The sequence below is a fragment of the Melospiza georgiana genome, chromosome 5 (assembly GCF_028018845.1).
Source record: "Melospiza georgiana isolate bMelGeo1 chromosome 5, bMelGeo1.pri, whole genome shotgun sequence".
In the NCBI taxonomy this organism is placed as follows: domain Eukaryota; kingdom Metazoa; phylum Chordata; class Aves; order Passeriformes; family Passerellidae; genus Melospiza; species Melospiza georgiana.
The window spans coordinates 4,873,901-4,895,575 of NC_080434.1; the positions used below are offsets into that span (position 1 = coordinate 4,873,901).

A 21,675-nucleotide genomic window follows, 5' to 3' on the forward strand; every position below is an offset into this window, starting at 1 on the left:
TTTGCAGCAGCAAAAGCAGTGGCATAACATTGTAAAAGCACAAAGAGGTACAGCACATATGCCACTGTGGGCAAAGTGAAAGGATTTTTGACCTACACTCGGACAATCTAAAGTAAAATTACTATGATAAAAGACCTTGGGAAATCTCACTAAAAATGTCTACACATGTCTTTTGTGAAACAGTTTTAAAAGAAGCTTCTATTTTTACTTGAGAGCCACATACGGAATTCTGAGTTTTTGAATTTTCCTTCATGCATTAGCCACTAGCCCAGCTTTACATCAGCACAAGCACATGGATTTCTCCTAATCCTGAACCTCAGCGCAGATCCACGGCATCCATCACCAAGGGTGGGCAGCTCCCCACCAAAGGGAAGGCAATTTGATTACCCACCACAAATGCTGGAATTTCAGACAGACTTCAGAGTTGTAACTTATTATCCTTTCCTTCTTCTCATTTGTTAAAACAACTCTTTACAATTCATATTGAAAGGAAAAAAAAAAAGCACTCCAACGTGATCATTCACTGGAATAATTCTTCATGCTTTTAGGTTACACTACAGATTGGAAAGTTGCTCTGGGTTTGGTCACCATCTCAGACTGTAGCAGGCTTTCTGAGCTCCAAGAGACTTTTTCTTCACTTCTGACTGATAAATAGATGGGATTTTTTCTGTTTCAAATATATATAAATACCTCAATTTTAAATTAAGCTTTTTCTGTATTTACAAAAAGGTAAACTTATCCTTATTTTCATAGGTTTCCCTAAAGCTGCTTTCAGGTTACCCAGAAATGCTGAAGTATCCTGTTTATAGTGTGGGTTGTTTTCTTCTCTTGTATTTGTCTATTTGGTGATGGTCTATTAGTGTGTGAAAAACAGCTTTAAAACTAGCAGTTCTCTGCTACACAGAAATAACATATTATTTATTCCAAATACATATTATGTATTACATATAATACACTTTAAGTTTCTTTGTTTTTAATGGAGAAAAAGTATGAAAAACTTAAAGGCAAAAAAAGGTAATGCTTTTCATTTCTTTTTCAGTAGGCCTTAATGATAAACTAATCATCAGGGAGCCAAACAGACAAAATTTCTTTCATCTTGGTGTCAGCAATAAACAATCAATGACACCCTTTCTTTTTGGTAGACAAGCACTTACAATAGGAGTGGACAGCTCCTCTCACTTAATAAAATAATTCTTTATCTAATGGTGGGAGAACAACCTCATTTGTACATTTGCTTTTCTCTTTTAGCAAACATTCTTTGCTGAGAACGTATCTCCAGGAAAAAGAAAATGTGGAACTTCCTACGGGATACATCTAATTTGAATGTTGTTGGAATGCCATCATGATATTTTATTACAGGCACACTATCTCTTCTTTTTTCCCCTAGAGGTGAGAAGTGTCTCTTTCTTGTGCTATCTTCAGTGACTGTCCTTACACATTTCTGTGTTAGGTGACAGAGATGACTCCTCTGTAGCACTTGAGGTGTACAAGGAAAAGGCATTCAAATGGTGGCTCTGTTCTCTGTGGTCAGCCAAAAGATGAGCTGTATCTGCATGATTTTCTCATTTCAGGGAAAAAGAGCCAGCAAATATATACAGTGAAAAACTCTACAAATTGAAAAAACTTCTGCTATCCACTACCGAAATTTTTTCTCTTGAAAAAATCCCCTGTGCTGCTAGAATTCAGAATGATACTTCATGTACATGCTGCTATCTCACTACTGACTCAAATTTCTCACAAAGATCTGTCTATCATTTTCAAGTACAAATTCCTAAGTCATAAGCAGAAAAAAAAAATTATTTGCCCATTATTTTCAATAAAACTTGAATCTGTGAGAGGAATTGCAGAAAATTTGCCAGCCATACTAGTGAAGGAATTTTCTTCCTTTACTTTAAAACCAAAGCAAAGGAATTGAAAGGTTTTTCTCCTGTAAGTTAATATAAAAACTCAGAAAACACGATCCTTGATGTTGCATCTTACTGTAAAAATTAGGCATTTAGAGGGTCTTTGTTAAGCACTGTGATGGTACAAAACCAGCTAAAATACAACTTTTGCAGTCACCATACCTTAAATACACGACTATAGACAAATCCATCCTGCACACTACTTTTACCCTCTCTTGCATTTCCCCCAGAAAATTCCATCCAGGAGTATAAATGGATGCATTTTATCCATGTATTTAAGTTTGGACAGTACTGATGTTTTAAGTTAAAAATATTAAGTATATAAAGAAGCATCAATGCAAAATTCCTTTCATCATTTAGTACAACTATTCAGAATATTGCAGATTTGTAAATAATTAATCCTTTGATCTTGTTCATTGGCTTTTTATCTGACTCATGCTGAAGCTGTCAACTGTTACACATCTAAGAAAATATCATCATATGCATTCACTAGAACAACAGGACAGACTGAAATGAGTAATTTTAGATAATTTAATTAGGTTATAGGGTTTTTAATATAATTCAGTAAGTATGTGAACTTTTAACTTGTGTTAACTCAATTTCCTCATGCTTTCATTTACCATTTGTTGAGGACATTACAGTGATTAGCCAAAGCCCTTCCAGCTCTTAATGTTCTCAATAAATTCTGCTTTAAATTGACTGTCACTTTCTTGCTATAATAAAGTAGGTATTTGACATCTCAGAAGGAACCTGACTACTGCCTATTACATTTTCTTGAAACATATTTTTCTAGTTCCACAAAATCAACAGAAGCATAGTTACACTAAAGATTGTAATGAGTAGCAGAGCAGGTAGATGAGGTAGACAAGTACATTCTCAGAGTCTCATAATTTTGATTCTTTTGGGAAATTAAAATGATATGGCATGCCTTTTGTTTTACATGCTCTACAACATTATAATAGTATTTAATTGTTTTGTTACCAAGCTATTAGCAACTTCCGAACTCCCTCAGAAAAACCAAAATATCCAGCTTGCTAGCAATTTTTCACTGTTCTGCAATACAACTGCAACAGCAGTGTTTTTCTGTTGGGTTCAAAGATTAGTGTGGGCCAAGTGCCTTGAAAGCCAATCTGCTGAACTGCAAAATGGCACACGACAAATTCCGCAAATTTATGTATAAAAACTTCCAAAGCCTTTTCTGTCTTTTTTGAATTTATTCAAGTTATTGTAAGATATATTCATTACTTACTTGGTCAAGTAAAGATCAGGAATGCCATATGGAACAGAAAAAGAGGAGATTCATAGCCCTAAGTCTTCCTTATGATACTACGTATTCACATCACAGACATGTATCTCAAAAATATCTGTATTTTTCAATCATGGCCCACAGAGCAGTCAAAATGTGTAGGCAAACAGTAATGTGCTAAACCAGCATTTTTTGAGAACAAATTCTGCCTTCATATGAACTCTGCATACTGGTGAGGTTTTTCCCACTATGAGATTTCTTTCATTCTGTTTTGGCTCCCTCTCTCTAGTTTTCTTTCTCCAGACTCCAGCACACCTTGATCTGGTTTTCTGCCTCATTTCAACACTCGTGGTCCCCTTCATTAATCTCTGATTTATTTTCCAAGACAACTGCTTTTAAAAAGTGACAGTCTTTTGTCTTTCTTTCCTTGTAACTAGATCTTGCTAATGTCAACCTGAAATTTTCTTAAGCCTCTTGTTCTGGGTTCTCCATGGATTCAGATGAAGATCCCAGCTCTCCCCTGCAACACATCCTTCCTCCACAGATTGCCTTAGCTTCTTTGGTACTGCGCTATTTATCAAGATATTAATGAAGCATCACTAAAATAGGAGCCTCCAGTGCCCATATTCACACTTGGTTTCTAGGACTCTATTGTTCTAAACCACTGACCTCAATGGGAAAACTTGAGTGTTAAGCGCTTTTCAAATATCAGCACTACTATAAAAGAGGTTTCAATCTGGACTCAGAGCCTAAACTCAGGTTGCCTTTTTTTTTTTTTTTAATTTTTCAGAAGCCTGCCCTAGTTTTGTCTCATGGTAATTTCTCTTGAAAAAGTACTTTGACATCAGCAATTTCTCAATCACTCTTACGCCATTATCCATTCCCCATTAAAAAATATAAATTCCTATTCTCTCACAAAAAATGTTTTTATATTCAATATTTTTATAGTTCCAAGCTTATTTATTTTTATGCGAGCCATTTTTCTTTCACACCAATACAAAAGAATCTGCCTTTTGACATCTATCTTCTCTCATTCTTAGCTTCATCAACAATAAAATTCGTAATATTCTGTATGAATAAAATGCAACAAAAAGAAATGGTCTTGTGTTTTATCTTCCCTCCTCTTTTTAGCTCATACTTTAAACCCAAAACAGCATTTATCCAAAGATTTTGATATTAAATAGCTGAAATTTCACAGAGCAATTATATAAACAAAAGAAACACTATTTTGAAATAAATCTCTAAAATAAATTCAGAACATCAAATGGAATTTGCACATAATTTTTCATGATATTAGACTTTGGGAATATACAAGTCTTCTAACTGTCTGCCTGCTGTATTACTGTAGTAGAGCAAAACAAACTCAATCTTAAAAAGGCTTCAGAACACTGTATTTATGTATTTAAGTATTTAGCACAAGGAAGTAGTAACAGAAAAAGGCAATTTACCGGCAAACACAAAAAAGAAATTGCACTAATGTGATCTGGTTGCATAACTGATAATTTTTATTTGCATTGGAATTTTAATTTTGGCAGGATTATCAGGCCCAGAGCATATATAAAAATAGAGATTTTAAAATATATTAGGTCAAATTCTGGATGTGCTAAAATTTGATAATGTCCTTTAAGCTTTTTAGTGACCTTACTTATCTATTTATTTTTATTCAAATTCTCCATGTTTTGGCAGCAAGCAGAATTTTTAATTGCTGTATATTTTTAAGGGAACTTAAAAAATCACTCTAAAAATTACTTTAAAATAATAAAAATGCATCACATTTAAAATTGCTGACTGTATTCATAAACTTAAGTTATTCTTTTTCATTTTCCATCACAGTCCTGTCATTTCTATCTTAAGCAGAAATAAATCAGACTATCAAGAAATCCTATATTTTAATTCTCAGAACATGCACTGCAATTGAAGAGGACTTTGATTTTTTTGGCCATCGGTATGTCATTTGTTTACCTGGATGCTCCATTCTATCTTCAACTCTGAATGTAATTTTCCATAACCTGATCTACTTTCAAAGGATGAAAATTACCTTTCCTGCAAAGCAATGAAGCATGTAACATCTGTAAAATGGCACAGTTCTGCAGGTTTTCCATAGCCAATGAGAAAAGGATACTAGGAAGTTATTTGGAAGCTTTCTGTTCCTGGTGACCCTGATGCCTGGACTCTGTCGAAAGAGACCTTAATAATTGTAGGGATTCAGAGCAATTTCTGAGGACAGAGTTCTGATGCAAAGACACCAGAACTGATTAAGTGTAGAGGACACAGGACTCACTTTACAATGGGAATTATCTAGGAGACTTTTAGAAAACACCCATCCAGTAAAAAAACTCTGCATAATGTGTAAGTGAAAATGAGCTTGGATGATATGAAATCTGTGAACACAATGTTTATCAAAGAGGTAAGTGCTATTCCTGCACTACTGAAAAGCTAAATTATTTAATCTTAAGAGGTATCAAGTTTTACACCAATAACCACTCAGCAGCTTTCCTGGCTTTATGCAAATCGAAATATATAATCAGTTATTAGAAACAGCACAGAAAATGAGAATCCTCATGAGATGAAAGATGTGCTTGAAATACTGCTGCATACAAATCTGACCCATATTTCACTGTGAAAATATTGTTAATAAAGTATACCTTGCAAGAAGCAGGTATTACTGTATCAAATAAAATGATAAAATGCTCCTGAGCTCTGGAACAATGCTATAAAAGAACTGCCCTTCCCTTTACAGCTTCCAGAAGGGTTTGAATGGGTACATTTTTTGGTATGCAAGACAGAATATAAATCTTAAGTATTTTGAGGCAAACCTTGATGATCTTTCTGTCAGAAAGAAATTACATAATTGTAACACACAGTTAGAAGTAGAGTGAAATATGCAGCTTAACAATCACCCATCTGCAAACAAGATGGGAAAGGAGAACAAGCTCTTTTATAAGGAAATCAAGCTTCTTTCTAAAATTCAAGGAATTACATCATGTCTGCACAATACCTATGACTTGGGAGGGGAATTATGATCCACCATGTCAGTTTCAAGACAGCTGCATCTTGTCTTTTAAAAAATGATGGACTTAGTATTAAAACCCTCTAACATATTTATCTGTGTATTTGGCTTCTGCTATGCTTCCTCTTACCCTCCTGACATTTCAAGAGTTCTCTGCCAGATCTTACAAATGCTCTCCACTAAAAATAACTGCTGACATTAGCAAGGGGCATGCACTAATCACATTCAGAATAGGATTTTTTACATACACTCATTAGTGCTTTATAATTTTTGTGAACTTTAGCTCTGGTTGTTAAAAAAAATAAAGGTGCAAAGAAATTCTATAGCTGCATCAAAACAAACAAGTCAAGCTATTATGGTTAATTTATTTTTTGGGAGTCCTGGGCTGGTTTTTGGTGGGTTTTTTTTGTTTTTTTTTTTTTTTTAACTGAAATACTCGCTTTCCTGTCCAGTCTTCAGCAAGTGAAGGCAATTGCAAGTTACCTCATTATGCAAGCAACTCAATCTCTAAAGGAGAAAATCATGCATGTTACTGAGTAACACAAAACTGACTTTTCCTGAAGGATGGCATCTCCTCTCTGACAAAGGGAAATAGAGGCTTATACATTAATTTCCTGCCTTCACCATCTAAACTGCACCTTTGGGCTTCAGGAGCCCCTCACTTACAGTTGTTACATAAACTCTGAACTATAATGCTGCTGCAGGAGCTCTGTCCCTGAGCCTTGCAGCTCTATCCAGTTGTCACACCCAAACTGACTTCAGTTTGGTGTGGTTTGAATCTAGCTGTCTTACATATGTATGGAAGAATTTTATTTTTTAAAATGGCTTTTAAGGAGTTTTGCTGCTAATCAGTCATTAGGAGGCCGGGGCCTGTGCCCACTTCAAAAAATTCCAGTTGGTTTGCTCCCATACATGGGAATTTTCATGCATTCTCCTAGTGGACACTGGTCCTCCAGCAGTGTGAGGTCTTTGTTACCTTTAGTGACCAGGTTTTATGTTATTTACCTGACACAGGGCAGAAAGAGCATCCAAATCACTGGCAGGCTGGCTGAAGACACTATGCATCTGCTGTGAGATGTTATGGAAGGAGTCCTGCAACTTCCTGCACAGACCACATCTAATATTTGGTATATTAAATTAATAAACTTCCAACCTGCTATTCAAATCCATCTGCTTTTATCTCAGCCTTCTTTATATCATAATCAATGTTTCAATCACAAATATTTTAAACAAGACTCACAGACATTATATGTAAAAACTTAAACACTGAAATGAAAAAATCATGAAGACTTTTCTATAAATGCTTGAACAAATCTGCATACCATTTTGCAAAGAAGAGCTTTTTTATTTTTTTCCTGAAAAGACCTTCTAATTCTCCTCTAAATCACATGATATGACTAAGAAACCTGATGTTATGTAACTGCACTGATCCTAAGGTGAACAGGGCAGACACAGAGTGCCATCCAACAGGAAAATTCCTACTCCAGGTCACATAATGGGTCTGCACACTGTCAGAGTTTGGTGGTGTATATATGGTCAATAATACATCATATCTTTTTTAAAAGCCTGCTTAAGTAATAAGGGATTGTCTTTTTTAGTCTAGGGGGAGAGGTAGCATCGAGGAACTTCAGATTACTTAAGACAGAAATATTTAGTCCATAATGCTTGTTCTGCCATGGCTCCACCACTGCTGTGGCATCTGACTCTGTACTATTCTACTGAAACCATACAACCTTCAGTACCTATTAGAAGAGCTGAAAACCAACTTAAAAAAAAAGGTAGGGTTTTTTATATATGTTTTTTTTAAATCAGGAGACGATAGAATGCATGAAAAGGGAATACCTGCTTTCATTACATTTTTTCTGACAAACATTTTCTCATTTCCCCATTAAACAAAAAAGAAACTTTATTATTACCTTTGTCTAAAGTTAGAGTTCCTGAATTATAATATCTCATTTGCTGCAGAACACATATCAATTACTAATTCAGATTCTGAAAAGTGAATGAATTATCACATTCTTAAATGGATTTCCCAGGAGATTAATACACTTTAGTTTCCTCTTCCCTAAATTTAGGATACAGACCTTCCTTCCTAGCTGAGCTCCTTCAAGAGAAAAGATATGATTTCCTCAGTCAAGTAAAAAAGAAGTCTCAGTGCTGTTAATCTGAAAGTGTTAAGAGCTACCATAAAAAAGAATCCTGTCACAAAGAGTTAAACGAGTTGAAAATTTTTATGTAGTCTGGAACATATGAGACACCATTTTGGTTTTACATCAGATTCTGTCTGTTCTGTGCCAACAAAGTTACATATAAACATAGCTGAAATGCAAAGCACTTTCAGTTGAGTTCTAACTGGAAGAATCTTCTTGATGGAGCTTATCTCAAAATCATTTGAAGTCCAAAGTGTCTATGCAAAACCATTAATCTCAGAATGTCTAAACACTATCCTGGAGACAGGCTGCAATTTACAGTTCTCTGTGACAGGCAAATCACTGGTAGAGCTCTGTCATTTAACCCCAATGATTTCTTTGGTAGGCATGGAAAGAAAGGTTTTCATATTGCCCTGTCATAGAAGGGCTACAGAATATGTCAACACTGTATAACTTAACATAAAAAATTAAAGCAACATACAGGCTTTGCAGTCATGAAAAAAGATCAGCAAGGTGGGCTTTCAGATCAGTGCCATTGATAAAAACTCACTACATGAGGAGAGCTTTGGCATTTTGGGTGGGGGAAACTATGGAAGTGTTTTTGCAGCAGGTTTTTGCTCTATGTATTTTAAGAGCAAGATGCTCTCTGGTTTTATATAAGCCCACAGTGCAGTTTCAATCTCCAGTTACCTAATGGTGCATGTTTGCTAGCAGTAGAGAACACCAACGTAATGGTTTATCTGATCAATAAACACAAATCTTGTCAAAATTCAAAAAGTCCCAGCTGGCTTAAATTTGGATTACATTTATTTAAAGAGAACAGTGTCTTCAGGTTTATAGGTCAGATGCTTCTCTTTAAAATGCGTTTCACCATCACAAATTGAATTCTATGTAGCCTAGAACCCATCTTAAAATGTACAGGTATTCCCAACATGTTTTCTATACAGTATTTTCAATTGCCTTCATGCACATCTATTTAGAAACTGTTCTGTAAAACACAACGAGCCAAAGCGATTATTCGTTTTACTTTTGCACCTGGTACATAACATTTGCATTTGAAAAAATTGTTTCAAGATACATAAATGAGAAATCATACCCCACACCTGCTATCATTGCAACCTTTTTTATGCAGCGTGCCAAGTAATTACGTTCCCATTGCGTAAACCTCTTTGTTTACACCTGTGTTCCTGGAACGTTACCTGACAGACACCATTGCTTGGTGATAGAAAAATGAATGCCCAAGAGTCACACATGATATTCCCAAAAGTAATCTGGTGCTTCTAACTTGACTTGCTCTGATCTGCCTGCAGAAAGACTCCCATCAGTTTTGAGAGATATATGTGAAAGTCACAGAACTGCATTTTCCTTGCTGGCCAGAACCAGCAGTAACTTACCAACCAAGGAAATCTGGGGATAAAACAGGCATTCCTGTGTGCTTAGGAAACTGGGCAGTGTGGCCTCAAGAGCGGCTATAGGTAGAGCCAACCCAAGGAGACACACTGAATGTGTCCTAAAAACCATGCATTTCTCACACGAGTAGAAACTGGTGTAAGGCTGAAGGGACAAATCCAGGTATTGGAGGGAAGAAGAAAAGAAGAGACCTTTAGTTCTACTTCTCAACGATTTTCACTTTCAAATATATGTTTTGATTTATCTTCTTTATTACTCACTGACATTCATAATAACAAACCAGGTCATCAATTCATCAGCACCTGAATTCGGTCTATCAACACTGATAAATTCTACTGGACTACAAAATTCACTACCTTCTACTCAAGTCTGGCTAGATACTTGTGAAAGTTATATAATTTCAAGACTTCTTAGATTTAAACAAATATTGCCCATGTGCTCAGAAATAACAGTATGGTTTGACTCAATCTATATAAGTCCATATTTCTCCTCTCTGCCAGGGGGATGCATATGGTAATAGAGCTCCTATTTGGAAACCCTCTGAAATGTAACTCTTCTCCAGTTATGAGAGTAAAAAGAGACAAAGGCCTTCATCCAAAACCCATGACAGCAACAATGGCACCAGAGGGGGGATAGGAGCCAAGGTGTTTCAGTATCCAGGTTTAGTAAGCAGATTATTTGAAAGAGGAATAGATGAGGAATAACAGTATTTTGCAGTAGCAGTGATAAGCACGTAAAAAAACCCCTCTGACCATTAATTCAGTAGCATCTGCTCATTCAAAGTTAGTTATCCTTGATAATAGTATATTTTTTAATAGTTTGGTGTTTCTTAAGCTATCACTACTAACTTAGGTGATCACAAAGATAGTTAACTACTAATTGAAAAAAAACAGCAGCATTGTACAGCAGGTGACGTGCTATTACCCTTAAAGTAGAAAAATATTATCATTTTTACATTAGTAAACAATCAGTTTTCATAGCAACTGCCTGGCATTGTGCCTTGCTCAGTGAGCTTTGTACAATGTACCTGAGTCATGTAAAGCCAAGTTGTCACACCCTGTCAAAAATCAATATTTTCTTCAAAGACTGAGCGCTGAAGATTGCGTGTACAAGTGCGACTGATGGCACTTGTAAGTGATATGGCTTACAGAAGGCACCTATTAGCATTTCTGCATACCAGTGTAATCCAGCCTCCTCATATTTGATTATCATCATTGCAAAAGATTGCAGTCCTGAGCCTTCCCTATGAAAAAGCACTTAGTGTTGCTGAACACTGACAGAAGGTTCACTAACCTGGACAAAATCCCATTAGGACCAGAGTCTTTAAATAATTTTAATTTTCATTTTGTAGACTGTAACTCCTGAGTTCTATCATCCCATTTTTCACAGCTTCAGGTTTTCTGTGTGCATGAAATTCCCCACTGTAACCTTAAATTATTCTGTCCTTCTGGTGTTCAGTGATGGTCTCTGAGGCTTGAGCTTTATTCTCCTTCAGGGTTCATTCTTCTTCTAAATACTCATCATCCATTGCATTCTATAAAGAGAGTTCCCAGCAGTAGTTTTTAAAATAAAAGATAAAATGTTCAGTATCTGAACATTTAAGGCTCTAGTGTCAGTACCTGGAATGCCTCCTGTTGACAATGATGGTTATCACTGGGGGCAACTGAGATCTGTTCATTCTGAACTGTCTTCAGAAATCAGCCCTATCTGATTGTTCTTTCAGATCAAAAGAAATAGGAAGACAAAGTAAGCTGTGCATATTCTTTCACTCTGCACTTTGTTGTTAAAAAAGGAGGAATCCCACTAGGACCCATAAACCACTTTTAGACATCACTAATCTTTGCTATGGATCTCTATTTTTCCATTTATTGCCAGCTGACTTACTGGATTTTGATATTTTAATGACATACTGCACTGTTAGGAATTATTGTGAAAAACATAACAAAATCTAGATAGACAAAAGAGCATTTATTGCTTGAAGGGAAGTGACATGTAATTCTCAGCATTTACAGCTGAGATTAGACCATTTTTCCCACATGACAGATACGTATTCAGTAACAGAAGCACTTGCCAAAATCACACCTGGAGCTTCCATACTCAGGCATGGTTACCCTATTTTCAGGTATTTCTGGAAGGTAGCTTGTATTGCCTCTTACAGCAGCCTCAGCCTCAATCACTAAATTCATAACTACTTTCATCAAGTGCAGAGTGAGCAGACCAGGTGAATAAAATTCTTCACTTTATTTTTTTTTTCCTTTGAAAACAGCATAGTTAACATTGTTGCTGACAACTGGGGTCTGAAATACTATGTATCAAAGTTCCAGTTAAAAAACTCAAATTGTAATTGAACTGTGCAGTCACATTGAGCTTCACATGTGCTAGAGTTGCAATTTTTGGGGACTTCCACAAAACTCAGTAGGACCCTGTTGAAGATCCCTAATTTTATGCAAAAAACACATTACCCATGTGACTGGTTCATAACAAATTAATAAATTAGCATATATTGTACACTGTTTTGTAGTGTCTGACACAGCTATTATCAAGTGCATTACAATTTTAACATGGGATTTTGTACATCTGGATTTTGGTACTTAATTTAATTGTTGAGTAGTCTCAATACAACCAACCATTTCCCTAATTTCCAGTGAGTTTCACCTGGTTCACTGACTTGTGTCATTCAAATGATCTTTCCTTATTTGTTTTTCTCTATTAAAGGGAAAATCAGATCAATCACCACCTCACTGACATCCATAATGCTTCTGTTCACCTTTCTGCTTGTCTGACTATAATGTTAAAGTGAATGTTGTGAACAACATAATTTGCGCAGTAGCCTCAAGCACACTGAGCCAGTGCAAAGCCTCTTCTCAATATCTTAACTGATATCTGAACCTGACACCAGTTTGCCATCAACTCAGAAGTGTAGCATGCACGAAAATGTCCTTCCCTATCACTGTTAAATGAAGAATATGGCCCAAACTTCTTCAGAAGAATATGGCCCAAACTTCTTTAATTGGAGGTCAAATTTCCCTTCCAGAAAACTCTACCCCTTCCTATAGAGATTATTAAACTACACTGAAAAATTAAAAATTCAAATGTTGTTTTCTATTTTAAACAAAACATACAGAAATCACAATGTATTAAGACAGAATCATAATTTTGGGGGAAAAGATAAAGTCTTTTGTTCTTTCAAGAAAAATACTCACTTCGTTCTTTCAACAAAAATTGAATTGCACTAGCTTCTGGTTCAGCTTAAAGTACCATTGCAGGTTTTCTTGATTTCTATGCTTCCTTACTTAGCTCCCTCGGGCTATTCAGGTTAGATGGTTTCAATAGACTAAATACAAAAAAAATCACAGTACAGAATCTATCACAAATTAGCCTTAAAAGTTGCTCAAAGAGCCATAACAAACCACAAGAAAGATTTTAGTATCTCGAAGGAAAATAACAAAATGCTTTTTTGAAACAATAGTTCATTGGCTTGAAAAGTATCTAGCACACTACACAAAGCACCCATGCCCTAATTAGTTCAACTGCATTCATAATATATGACAAACCCCAAGTTCTATTCAACTGTAAAAATTTTTCCTGAAAAAAAATGCAGAATTTTATACATAGAAAGTAAAACATTACTATTCTACTATCCAGTTAGTATATCTTTTTTTCCAGAAGGGCAATGGCAGTATTTTCTTTTCTTTTAGATTTTTGCACCTGGGATATTTATTCTCTGATCTTGGACTGAACGACATCTCTCTTAAAGCCAACAAGCCATTGAATTCAAATCAAGTTTTGCCAAACAGTAAAAGGTCCTAAAAGGCAGTACTGAAAATCCTGGATTGTGCTGATGCAGCACTTCCCTAGGCACAGTGCTTTTCCCCACTGCTCTGTGCTCTGGAAGGGAACCTTCAGAGGTCCCTTTGCCTGTTATCTCTGCTAATGCATCAAAGGAGAATCCTACCAATAAAGACAGAAATGGTTCCTCAGGAAAAAAGCAAGTCTTCACGTTTTAAGAAGAAGAAAAAAAAAGATAATTACAGTATCATTAGGCTGAAAAAGACCTTTAAGATCGTCAAGTCCAGCTGTTAACCCAGCTCTGCCAAGCCCACCACAAACCCATGTCCTTAAGCACCACATCTGCAGTGGATACAGTTCCCAGAAGAGTTCACAGTGAGTCACTTGATGGCCTGTATGCACTGGGGCATCCCTGTCCTGGTGAAACAGCACTGGCTCTGCAGCTACTGTCTCTTGCTTGTGGCTATGCCAGCAGGTTGTGCTGAGGCTCAAGAGTAAGGGCTCATATTCACTTTCTGCTCTAATCCCAAGAGGTTCAGGATCTTGATTTTATGGCAAAATGTGTTTTAGGGGCTGGTTTCCATCTGAGTTTTACAAAGGAGGCATCTCTTTACTTTATTCTGCTGCTAAACAGGTTAAACTAGACATGCTCGGGAACGGCTTAATAATCTGAAAAAAATAAGCTTGTTACTGATCAAACATCTCTGGCCACTTCTGATTAAAAATATGATGCTGATTGTGATGATAACATTAAAATTTAATAGCTTTAATATCTTCTCTGGCTTGAGAGATTGAATTAATAAATTAATACATCTCAAGGAAAGGTTTTCAACAGTAGCTGTACACTGGAGGTACACCAAATTCCCCATGACTAAGATGGTTAGAAAAATTTCCCTTGACATGGTGAAATCTGACCAGGACAGAAGAATCTTGGCCCCAATCCACATTTCCTAAAGTATTTATACAAAGCATTAGGCTAAAACATGATCCTTCCTCCTACAGCTCAGAATCTGAGGATATAGAAGTTTTTCCACTTTCAAGGAAATACTTTTATAAAGATAGAAACTAGCACCATCACTAATCCCATCTTGGATTTTGAATGACAAAAATGAGAAGTAGTGTGTTCAGAAAGGCAATTATGTCCAGGAATTCAGGCCTGTGAGACTCCCAGGCTGAAGTTGATTTGCATCTCAGGTCTTCAGAGGGAGACCTCAGCTATGATGGCAGAGATTTCAAACTCTTCTTCAACCATTTCCTAAGCATGGCTAAAACTTCTATTTTGTTTGATAAATAATTTCTCACATTTGCAACTAATATGCCAAACAGTTCAGTTTTCTGCAAAGATGATATAAATGTGTAAAGATATAACAACATCCATCCAGTGACTTGGTGACTGAGTGATTGCTGTAAGAAGATGACAGTTAAAAAGACTGAATATGAGACCTGTTTGGTTTTTTTTTAGGATGACTTGAAAAAAATTATTTCCCCGGCCATGCCTCTCTACAGCTCATAAATATAGGTAGCCTGGCAAAAACTTGATAGCAATGTTTAGGAATCATATCTACATTAAAACAGTAATCACAGAGATAGTTAAAAAAAAACCAAAGCAAACCACAAAACAAAATAATAAAGCAGTACCACCAGGGAGATGGGCCTACCATCAGCTGGGAATTCACCTCTGGTTCTCTTATCAACAATGCAAGGATTAGAGATGCTGTAATATTTAGTGCACAGACAGAGTTAAGTTACAACAGGAGAGAGTAAGTCACTGTAATCCTTACATACTAAAGGAAAAATTCCATGGATGTCCAAAAATTTATACAACCCAGTGGAAACCATAAGCTCGTTGTATTGGGGTGAGAATGTTGCAATCTTAACAGACACTCATGCAGATTGTCATGAAAGGAAAATAAAGAAAAGGAAGGCTGTGCCAATAATAACTTCTGCCCTAAAACTTTATCATTAGAACATCTATTAAATATTGAAATCTCTACTAAAAATGCAACCTTTAACACAACATACAACACCATTTGACTGTCCTGAATACAATTAATATAAAATGCTAGCATAGCATTTAAGCTAAAGAGAAGTTGAAAAAAAATGATCACAAAAAAAGTAATGATAAAAACTGTAGACAAAGACTTTTTGTTGAAAGTAATGTTTTCTACAGAGTTATTGATTTTAGGTTACTATTTACTGTAGTAAATGCTCATAAGAATGGTCTGGAAGAACAGGGATTTGAAACTATTAAAAACTGCAGGACTTCGTTTTAATCCCTATAGTTGAGGTTTCTGCTGAGGAGTTACACTGGGAACTGCTGACAACATCAGAAACACAGACTCACTGGGAATAATGCTACAGGGCCTGCTTGGCCAATGAAACCGAGCTGGATGTTATTATGAGGAGCACCAAAAGAAGCCCAAGAAGAACCAGGAACATCATCACAGGACAGCTGCTGCATCAGCAGCAGGAGTACTGAGGGGTTGGTCACATCATTCAGGACACACAATGTTTCCATAGTGTACCAGCCTTGGAAATCATTTGAAGCCATTACCTACTCCTGGCTTCAGGTGTACTGGTGAAGAGGAAGAAATTAGTTCAATTGTATTCCAACAAACAACGACAACAAAAAAAGAATGAACTAAATCACAGCATAACTGTGCATGTCTGAAGCTAGCTCTGTGTAAGAGAAGCACAGTCCATCTTCCATATAAGTGTTTGTGAGATCTTGTATGTGAGCATTCATTCAGTAGGGTATGCCAGTTAGATGGAAGATACAATGAGCTGATACTTCCTTGGGGATCATAAAAAAATATTAAAATTATCTTCTGGAAATAAAAATGAGTTTACTTAATGTTAAGGTGCATGCCTATATTGCTGCCCTCATATGGTAAAGATTATCCCCTTTACTGAGCGGGATACAGTAAGTTACAGGTCAATTAGAGAAAGCTGCAGTAGGGGATATTTCGATTTTTAAAATCAAACTGGATTCCTTCAACTTGTAATGGCCAAATGCACAATGGAAGAGAACCTCTTACATTAGTCCATTTTACAAAAACATGCTAGTTTTGGTTTTCAGGTCTAGTCCAGGGATACATTTGTGCTTCTACATAAAAGTAATTCCAAACAGCAGCAGGTACAGATATTATGAAAATAGTCTTTTAGTTTCTCTCTCATAGGAACATTACATAACACAAATTTGTGTTGGCTATTTTAGTTTAAGTACTTATTCCAGAGTAAAGAGAAGCACATTCAAATATCTGAAAAGAATTAGAAGTTCTAATTCCCCCAAGTTTCACATATTTTATTAGAATACCATTTATACATCCCTTCCAAAGTTATGATTAAACAGATTAAATTAAATGCTAAAAATCCCAACAATTAAAGTAATGTATTTCAGTAGTGTAGACCATATGTCTACAGTAACAAATAGCCAACCAACAACTCTTGAGCATTCAGCTGAACCAGAATTATACATACAACCTAAAACAAATGGTGTATACCTGCATTTCTCTACATATACTTTTCATTCTGAAATGAGCATGATCTAATCTAATAACACATGGTCACAAACCACATTCGATTCAAACCAAAACAAATTTAAGAACGTATCTGTAAGTAGATTTAAAAATATTTGTATAAATGGTCCTCTGGACCTTTTTAGTGCTTATTTCTCTTATGGCCATAATAAGCACAAAGTAAGATTAACTTTACTGTTTTTGCTAGGAAAATCACATTTAGAACCTACAAAACTTTGTTAGTAAAAGCTATTTTACCTACCAGTGCAAGTCCTAAACTACATTCTGACAATAAAACATTAAGGATGCCTAATACAGCATTGAGGAAGTACATGGAAACATGAAAATTCTCCATCACTTCCAGACCTTTATTTCAATATTAATTAGTTAATACTTAATAACCAAACAAACAAACAGAAAAAAAAAGAAACCCAGAAAAAAAGAGCCAGTTGGTTGTTTAATATGCAAAATTAGAACTGCAAACATCTTTTCCTGGCAATACCTCTTATCTCACAGTTTCATGAATGAGATACCATACTCCTCCTTACCTATGCCATCCTTTTGTCAGATACAAGAAAAAACTGTATTACTCAGCAATTACAGAACACACTTAAATTAAATATGACAACATAACTAGGAAATGAGAAAGGGATAAAAGCTGGTAGAAAAAAGTCTGATAATGAAGCCTTTAGTTCTGATGACTAAGTGATACAATATCTAAAGCCTTTTACAGGGTATGGAGATTTTTATTCTTTTACATAGAATGAGAGAAAGTGAGAAGAGGAGGGGGCCAGAGGAAGAAGAATCTGTGGTCTGTAAATGATCAGCACAAAAAATAAATTATGGTCAAGTAACTGAGCTTTTCTGATGTGTAAATTGAATCATTCCCACACGCTGATGTTTTATAATTAAAAGACCCTTTTCACTGTGGGAAATTTTACTGAATTTTGTATTAAAAGAAGAAACAAACCATCAATCAGGAGGAGGTAGGAGAACTCAAAGAGCTCAACCTATTAAACTTGAAGAGCGTAGTTGAATTCTGAATGACTTGCTCTAGGAAACTGTAGCTCTTTTAAGGCAGCTACTGTAAAAACATTAATGAGCAGAACACGTTTCTGATCGCTGTTCTAAAATCTTTTGTAGTCATATAGAAGAACACACACTCCATTTGGTGTCACAAGATGCAGAATATGGTTGTAAATGAACCCTTTTTGTGAGGTTCACAAGCTAGAAATTACTTGACTCTGGTTACCGTTGAGAAAAATCACTGAGCTAAAACCAAAGGACGAAAACCCAAACTCCGTGTACTTGCTCAATACAGTGCAGTTGCTAGGTACATACTGATCAGACAGATTAAGGTTTGCTCACAGCCAAATTGCTGCCAAATTCAAACATTTTTGAGTGGACACCATTTCAGAGTTCTGGGACCTTATGTGCTTTCAGCTGTGTTGAGATCACGGCTAAAAATGACATTTTCAAATTATTAACCAAAAGAGGAGTATCATCAAAAAGCATCACAATATGGCACACATAGGCAACAGTAGTTTCTTGCAAAAACTCGAGAACGCTCACAACAGATTTAATAAGTCATTTTGAGAATTTTATAATTTATTCAATTATGTTCTATCCTTGATGAGTCTGGTACCAAGGCAGAGAGTTTATCATTCTGGATATTCCTTCATGAACAAGGCGTTTATTGATCTCCTAAAGATTGTGCTCTGCCAATTTCTCCCTGCTACTAGTTTTGGTGTACACTGTTATTGCAGCAACAATAAATTAGATACAGCAGCATAAACTATTGATAATGGACAGGGCAGTAGAAAAGTGCATATACTTCCATCAGTTAGACAATGGTGTGCCATTTTAAAAACACAAATGCAATACATAGGTCCCACCAGAGCTTGAGGCTAGAGGATGTTTGATCTTACCTTCAGCTTTCCATGGGAGTAGATCTCTAATGAGCCAAGAATCTGCAATGAGAACAGATTATGAAGATCTTGGTCAAATATTTTTATTTTGTAATTGTTTAATGATCATTACAGAATACCTTGGTAGATGGAAAAATCCAGACAAGATATGATAGATGATATTTTTTTATTCTTCATTATTATTTTCCTCTTTGCATTGTGATATATGATATGGTCATACACTGTGTGTCTTTCCTAAAGTCTAAATGAGATGCAGATTATCTGTAATAAAATATTTATTATAGCTACTGCTGGACTGACATGTTACTACACTTGTAAAATGCAATTTTATTTCTCTGAACCATATGGAAGTGTTGATTGCATGTTGAATACTAAATGTAAAAATGGCATTTTGGAGATCCATGTTCATTATACCTCATTTACTTTCACATATGATTCCTTCAGGTCACACATGAAAATGTTCTTTCCTTTCTGCCACTGTGAAAAAAAGATCATGTATTCTGAGGATTAAGAGAAAGGTCTACCTAACTTTAGCACAGCTGACATGAATTTTCAATTGCAATTTTTTTGATGTATGAAACAGTAAATGTACTATAAATGCCACTGCTATAGCTTTGCAAAGCCAACGTATTTAACAGTAATAAACATAAAACATATGGAAAAGATAATCATTATTTTTTAAAGAAAAACAAACATAATGGCACTTAGAATATATACAAAGAACCATTTTCAGAGAGTATTTTTCATAAGCATTGCAAGCTTACAGTGTTCTGGAGTAAACTATAAAATGATTTTTTGATTTTAATAATCAGGAAGTTGGGAGTATTTCACATATAAAGATGGAGCTTTTGTAAATTAAATGAAGACATGGAATAAAGCTCTTGCCGCTAACAAAAGAATCTGAAAATCTTGTTTCAGTCTTATCTTTTTCACATTCCAGTAAAGTTCACGTTGTAACATCTGCCAAAAAGGGAAGGAGAAAAGGGTACAGTATATCTTGAAATGAACAGCCACAATTTTTTGTTTCTAGAACTCCTCTTCAAACAAGAATCAAAACAGATTGCACAATTTTTCTCTGAGCCTTTAATGAAGCTGTGATTACGCAAGTGATAAGAATAAGTTATGATGATGGTTGGAATGTAAAAAAATTGCACACTTCCTGTATTTCTGTAAATACTTTTCCCCCATGACAAAAGGTTTTCATTTCATTGTGCTGTCAGCATTTCAAAAATCCGGTATGAAGGTGTATTTCACCTATATTTTTTTTATTTCCAGCATAATAGGTCAAGTGTAAAAGTTGAGTATTTTCTGGGGTTTATTTCTGTTTAAAGGTATGAGTTCAACTGACTGACCCAGGAATTAAAAGGAGTGGTATCAATACAATCCAAATAATGGTAGTGTACTTGTTTGTCTGGAAGAGTTTTCTGAAAAGAATTTTCTTCATAGTAGCTAACAGTGAGCCAGCTGGCAGTACACAAGGATTTGGAAGATGACAGCTGACCAAAGGGATATTCCACACCATATGAGATTGTGCTCAGCCAAAAAAGCTGGGGAAGGAGAAGGAGGAAAGGATGATCAGAGTTATGGTACTCTCTTCCCAGATAACTGCTATGCATGATGCAGCCTGGATTTCTTGCAAATGGCTAAACATCTATCTGCTGATGAGAAGTAATGCATGAATCCCTTACTTGGCTTTGTTTGTGCTCAAAGTTCCTGCTTTACCTATTAAACTCTCTCTATCTCATGAGATGTCTCAATTTTAACCTTCTGATTCCACTTCCTGTCTCACCTGGGGACAGTGAGTGCCTGCATGGAACTTGGCTGCCTACCTGGGTTAATCCAGAACAAGCAGGAAAGCAATTCTAAATATTGTCTCCAAACTTCTGACAGGCAGAGATTAAGAGGATAAGCATCCTATTTATAACTTCTGGAAAACAGGGTAAATACTACATCAGATTGTAAGACTGATTTACTCTACAGCCTGAAAAGTGGGTGGATATTGGATCTGTGCATCCAAGTTCTATCTGAACCCTGAAAAGCATTTCCTATGGTATCTGTAAATACAAAACTGGGCAATAAAAGTCAGTGAAAACTATATGTTATTGAGGCACAATATATATCTCCCTAAGTTTAAATCCTGGACTGTAAATATATTTTTTTCAAATATATGTGCAGACATAAATACAAATGAATACACAGCTTGACTGTACAGACAATATAAATGTAAAAGAAGATAAATACTAAAAATATAATTGTAGCAATGTAAGGGCAAGGTATTGAAAATCTAAAGGCTCTATACCAAAAATGCTCTCGTTCATGATGAACAGTTATCACATCATTGAGTCACACTATGTGAGAAACTCTGAGTTCAGTGTAAACTCAACTACACAACTACAAAACTACACAATTACAAAAAACCTTCCCAACTGAGTGTCTAAGCATGTGTCCTCAGAGTACTTGCACCATAGACCTTAACAAAGCCTGCACTTGAACCCCAGACAAAAACAAACCTGAAATACTCATCCTTGTGTTTTCTATTTATGTTATCACTTGCAGGAAGAAGTTCTAAGCTATGGTTTTACAACTGTCAATAAAAGTATTTTAATTTAAGAAAATGCAGAAAAAAATTTTCTGCTCTCTTGAATATTTCCTTTTTCTGGATTTAGATGATTTTGTGTTCAAAGTTCTTCCCTTCCTGATTCCATTTCTTAGGTGCTTAA

General features: G+C 35.7%; 1 protein-coding gene across 17 annotated transcripts in view; it reads right to left on the reverse strand.

The window, feature by feature from the left end:
• TENM3 (teneurin transmembrane protein 3) overlaps nucleotides 1-21,675 on the reverse strand; it is a 1,287,001-nt gene that overhangs the window by 436,407 nt on the left and 828,919 nt on the right. For all 17 annotated transcript variants that reach the window (XM_058025024.1, XM_058025026.1, XM_058025021.1 and 14 more), the window contains one exon: nucleotides 18,956-18,997. The gene's annotated coding sequence lies outside the window, so the exon portion shown is untranslated. The remainder of the gene's footprint in view (nucleotides 1-18,955; nucleotides 18,998-21,675) is intronic.